At 50.5% G+C, this 5,704-nt stretch overlaps 1 long non-coding RNA gene across 1 annotated transcript; it reads right to left on the bottom strand.

Moving 5' to 3' along the window:
* Window positions 1–259: 259 nt before the first annotated feature.
* On the bottom strand, window positions 260–4,606 carry LOC140849753 (uncharacterized). The gene is made up of 3 exons (XR_012131937.1): window positions 4,428–4,606; window positions 2,402–2,500; window positions 260–683 (listed from the first exon to the last, which is right to left on the bottom strand). It is a non-coding gene; the product is annotated as an uncharacterized lncRNA (long non-coding RNA).
* Window positions 4,607–5,704: the final 1,098 nt, after the last annotated feature.

Below are 5,704 nucleotides of genomic sequence, written 5' to 3'. Positions count from 1 at the left end.
AACCTGATTCTGATCTCAGAATCCCCACTGTCTGGAACTGTGAGGAATAAACATTTCTATTGGTGAAGCCACCAAGTTCATGCTATCTTATTGCAGCAGCTTGATCCGACTAAGACACTTGTGTTGAAATCCTGTAATAGCTGTAAGACCCAAGGAGATATAGTCTCTGAGTCTGAATGTTTTCATCAGTCATCTATGGATGATGGCTGATAACTAAGAGGAAAAGAAGGGACGCGAACTCAAGAGTCCAGGTGGCTTTATTGCTAAACCTGAGAGGGACTCCTCTGTTCTGGAGAGCAGAACAAAAAAGGGGTCTCTTACAGGCTAAGAGGCTTTTTATGGCTAGGTTTTTTTGTGAGCTTTTGAGGGGATGGGTCATGGAAAAGGTGGGCTTGTGGCTTGCTGACATGTCCTGGGGAGGATGCTTGTAGCCTAATTAAGGTGAAACCTAAGTCTTTCTGAGATGGCTGTTGGGTTTATTCAAAAAGGCAGTACTCCGGTCTGGGCTCTATCATTCGTGGCTCTAAAGGGGTGTAGGAAGATGGGTCCCCCATTCTTTTCTTGGCTACTTGCTGAGAGGGGCCGATGAAGGTTTTTCTTTGATATTTTGAAGCAGGAAGGCCTTTTGGAGGTATTCTCGAGTAGTTGCTCAGGAGATGGCTGCCATTTGATCCTGTAAAAATCTTTGGAATAGGTTAATTAATCAGGGAAGACAAAGAAGGAGGAGGGTGATGAAGGTTAATGGTGCCAGGAGAAGGAGAAGGTAACCAAGGGTTGTAGAAGCTGAGAGTGTAAGACTTGGACTTGTGAGAGGAGGGCTACAGCCCGGTGGCTGAGGAGGTTGGAGAGGTTGTATGAGGAGTGTACCTGTAGGGGCTGGTGGAGGACAATTTTGGGGGGGCTTGGGGGCTAAGAAATGCAGCAGACACTAGGACTTGCAAGCAGAGAGGCCAGCTTTGAATCACAAGGTCAAGTTGTTTGGACAAAGAGGCAACAGGCTGGAGGGAGTCCTTGGCTGATTGTGCAAGTAGCCCCAATGCTGGCTCCTTTTTGCTGGTTAAGATTAGAAAGAAGGGTTTATTTGGGTGAGGTGGAGTCAATGCAGGAACCCTGAGGAGTGCTCGCTTAAGGGCACTCCCAGAAAGAAGCAGGAATTGAGTCTGTCTCTGGCACCCTCTCTTGGGGATCCCCATGGGAGGCCTTGTAAAGGGGTTTTTCAATGAGTGAGAATTTGGGGATCCAGAGTCTAAAATAGCTAAGAAGTCCCAGGAAGGAAAGAAGATCTCGCTTTGTGGTGGGGAAAGGGAGATGATTAATAGCTTGTTTTCAGAAGGTGGGTCTGCAGTGAGTGGTAGGGGTGAGGTCAAGACCAAGGTAAGTCAATTTTGCTGTAGCGGTTGAGCTTTGTGTTCTGAGACATGGTATCCCTTTTCCCTCAGTAATCTAAGAGGGGAGATAGTGCAGGATATAGAATCATTTTATGAGGGGCTACAAAGCAAGAGGTCATCAACATATTGGAGCAGGTGGCTAGGGGCAAGTCTGAGAGATTGCAAATCCTTTTGTAGAGCTTGGCCAAAGAAGTGGGGACTGTCCCTGGGGAAGAACTGTCTGTGTGAGTTGTTGGGTGAACAGAGATATGGGGTTTGCCCAGGTGAAGGCGAAAAGTTGTTGGGAATCAAGGCTGAGGGGAATAGTAAAGAAGGCATCTTGAGGTCAGGACAGTGAGCTATTGAGTCCTGGGGGTGTATGGGAGAGGTGGGTAGAGGCTGGGGACTACTGGGTGGGTGGGGACAACAGCTTCGTTAATCTTTCGGAGATCTTGGTCTAATTGGAAGGGGCCATCAGGTTTTTTTACAGGAAGGATGGGAGTATTGTGCAGTAAGAATGAGGATTTGGGCTTCAGGAAGGTGGTTGATGATAGGCTGGAGGCCAAGATGGTCACCGGGGCTCAGGGGGTGTTGGTAACTGTGACAGCTTGAGTAGGGTCTTTCAGGGCTATTCTGAGGGGTTGGCGGTGTGAGGGCTATAGAAGGTTTTTTCTGTGTCCCAAATGATAGGGTCAACTTGTGATTTAATAAGCTGTACTGCCTCAGAGCACAGGGCCTTTAGGGTTCCGAGGGAAGTGAGGGAAGGTGTAAGGATGCCCCCACAGGGTGGAGAATACCTCTTCCCAGAAGGGGTGTGGGGCAGTGGGGGATTACCAGAAAGGAGTGAGTGAAAGTAATATGGCCCAAGGAACAATATAAAGAGGGGGTTTGGGCTGGTGTTTCTATTAAGCCTTTCATCCCAAAACCTAGATAGAGGAAGGGAGCAAAGGTCCCGAGTATTAAGTAAGCACAGAGAGGCTGGCCCCTGTGTTGACCAGAAAGTAAATCTGCCTTCCAGCCACCATCACTGTTACCTGTGGATCCATTGGTGTTGTCGTGGAGAGGACCTTGGGATCCAGGCGTTAGTCACCGAAGACAAGGTCATGAGGGCCTCTCTCGATGTGTCCGGTTGCCTGGAGGGCAGAGAACTCAAGGGAGGAGCTGACTTCCCTAGAGGGCAGTCCATTTTCCAGTGACCCCACTGTCTGCAGTTTGGACACAGCTTTGTGGGAGACCTGGGATTAGGGCGCCTTTGCCCAGTGGCCCTGACTGCCGCAGCAGGGACAGCCGCTAGGCGGGTGTCGGGTGGAGCCTTTCGCGGGCTTGTCAGGGGGAGGCTGAACTAGGGAGGCCAGAATCTGATATTCAGCTTTAGTCTGTTTTTCTTTCTTCATCCCAGTTGTTGAAAACTTTAAAGGCAAGGTCTACAAGCTCTTTTTGGGGTGTTTGGGAGTCCATTTTCTAATTTTTGGAACTTTTTACGAATATCTGGGTAAGACTGGGAAATGCAGCGGAGGTGTAGGAGAATGAGACCCTCAGGGGAGTTAGGGCTGGTGTCTGTGTATTTGATTATGGCCTCTGAAAGGCTGTTCATAAAGAGGGCTGGGCTTTCATCTGCCCCCTGGGTAATTTCCCTGAGGTGCTCGTAGTTGACCTGGTTCCTGGTTATTTTTATTTCTTTCCATCCCTGCCAGGAGGCAAGTGATCATGTGATCACGACTTGCCCTACCAGGGTCACTGAGTTGGTATGCCCACTTGGGGTTTTGGGGCTCAGCCCTGGGGACCACTCTAGCTACCCGGCCATGATTAGCAGGGTGCTGGCAGTGCAACTCGTCAGCATGATTTTCGGCTGCAAGCCCAATGCGTTCCCTCTCATCATCCGTGAGGTGAAAGAGAGGATGAGGTAAACGTGCCCCCAAGTGAGGTCGTACATTTAGGTAACGCGGAGGAACTCTTTCCTGAATTTATCGGGATTTTCTGAGAAGCACCCCATCTTTTGTTCAATATGCTCCAGATCATTAATTGAAAAGGAGATGTGAACCCTTCAATGCCTGCTGCCTTGCGGAGGGGTGGGCTGGGGTGAGAAGCAGTCTGGGGAGATACTGGGTGGGAAGAGAGAGTGTGAGAAGGGGGTGCATCTGAAGGGGGAAAGGGGCGGGTTTGGAGAGGGGATTGGGTTGAAAGGGGCAGATGGGCCCGGGATATAGAAAAGGAGGAGGAGAGGGGTGTTCGGTGGGAGCCGATGGTGGGAAGGGATCAGGACTTTGCTGGAGGCTGTTGGGGAGGAGGAGGGCGGTAAGGGCAGGTCCCCAGCCATGTGGAGTTTGTAAACAGATAAGGGAAGAGGGGGCGTGAAGGTGCCATGTTGTCAGGGTTGGGGTAAGGGATTTCTGTTTGGTGAGAACTTCAGAGGGATTTTGTTTGGCAGGAGGAGATTTAGGGGGTTCTTCTTTGGTGAGAAGGGTTTGAAGAGAGGAGAGGGGAGAACAAGGGGAGGGTTGCTCATGGAGGGTGAGGAAGGCTTGAGCTTAGGGAGCCTCTGACCATTTGCCAGTCCTCTGGAGGAAGTTCTCAAGATCTTGGAGAGTTTGGAAATTGAAAGTGTCCTCAGCCGGCAGTTGTGACCCGTCATGGAGTTTGTATTGGGGCCACACAGAAGTGGAGTAAAAGATGGCTTTTTTTGGTTTAATGTCTTCTTTTAATCCCAATTGGGAAAGAATGAGTAGGAGACAACTGAGATAGGTATCTCCTGATGTTTTGGAGAGAGAATTGCCCATTGTGGGAGGGTGAGAAAAGGTGGCCAAGGTTGGGAAACAGGCCACTGGGCTGCCCCCGTGATCGGCTTCCTAGCCAGAGTCCTTGGGCTCCCGGAGGCAGACGAGATGGCCCTGCACGGTGAAAGGAGACCCCACTAGTCAGAGTGCAGGAGGCCCCCTTTGTTATGGTGTTCTCAAATGGAGAGCTAGAGGAAGGGAAAGGATGAAAGGGGAAAGGGGAGAGGGGACGGCAGGTCAACTTTTTCTAGGTGCCAAGAGAAAGCTGATGAGGCCAAAATCTTACCCTCCTGGGAACGGCGATGGGTTCATGGCTGGTGGTGGACGTGTAGATTGAGGTCTGGCAGGGTGGGCCCCTGACTGGAGCTCACGAGGTGGGTGTTGGGTGAGAGAGGGAAGGGAAACGGGGTGAGACCCAGGAGGCTCTGCAGGTCTAGGAGGCAGCCGGGACAAGCTGCCGCTGCCCGCTGCTTCCTAGGTTGCAAAAGAGCTCCTGCTCTTGGGTTCCTGGGTTTTGGCACCAGATAAAAGGAAAGGAAGGGCCACAAGCTCAACAGTCCAAGCAGGTTTATTGCTAAACCTTACAGGGACCCCTCTGTTGTGGCGAGTAAAATGAAAAAGGCATCTCTTACAGGCTAAGAGGCTTTTTATGGCCAGTTTTTTTTGTGGGCTTTTGAGGGGATGGGTCAGGGAAAAGGTGGGCTTGTGGCTTGCTGACGTGTCCTCTGGAGAATGCTTGTAGCCTAAGTAAGATGAAACCCAGGTCTCTCTGAGATGGTGGGTGGGCTTATTCAAATAAGCAGTAGTCCTGTCCAGGCTCTACCAATAACAGTGCTCCTAATGCTCAGCGCCGTGGTGAATCTGAGTTAAAGGGGATAATTTAGGTAGACTGCTCAGCACAGTGTGCAGCCCGAGGGTTCAGCACGTGTTTGCCATGTGGAGAAGGCTGTGACAAGCCCCCGTTTGGACACTGCCCCAGCAGGAGAAGATCTTGCTCCAGCTTGTTGTGATGAATCACTCTCTGGCCTGTTGGTTCTCTCCATGTGCATTTTTGACAACAGGCACACTTCCCATGTACAGGATCAAAATTTCCTGTCTTTTCTTGATGAGCTTTTGCAAACATCTACAACTCTTGTTCACTTCATTGGACCATCTGCATTTTTGGCCCCTTCACAGTTCCCTTCTCAGAATCAACCTCTACCCACAAACATACTGCCTCTCCTTTGACTTAGGAATTGGAATTTTTCTTCCTCCTGCTAGTTTGGGCTTGAAACAGCCAAACAGGAAGGAATCAGATTCTTTCCACTGTGGAGGCTGCATTGACATCCAGTTGGGCTTTGCCCTCACACATTTCTGGGACATGTTGTGAAGAGTGTATGAGTTCAAGGCAAGCTGGTGGCCGCTGCTCATTGCATGGAGCTCATTGCATGCATGCTCATTGCATGTTATATTGACTGATGACACTTGGCAGAGCCCAGTGACCACCTGCTGCTTTGACCTCTGGGCAGCAGGACCATGGCTGAGTCAGCAGCCAACTCAAGGCATACACGGAGTGGACCTACT

The sequence above is a fragment of the Manis javanica genome, chromosome 5 (assembly GCF_040802235.1).
Source record: "Manis javanica isolate MJ-LG chromosome 5, MJ_LKY, whole genome shotgun sequence".
Classification (NCBI taxonomy): domain Eukaryota; kingdom Metazoa; phylum Chordata; class Mammalia; order Pholidota; family Manidae; genus Manis; species Manis javanica.
The sequence above is the reverse complement of the archived record's forward strand: the minus strand, read 5'-3'. Positions and strand labels throughout refer to the sequence as shown.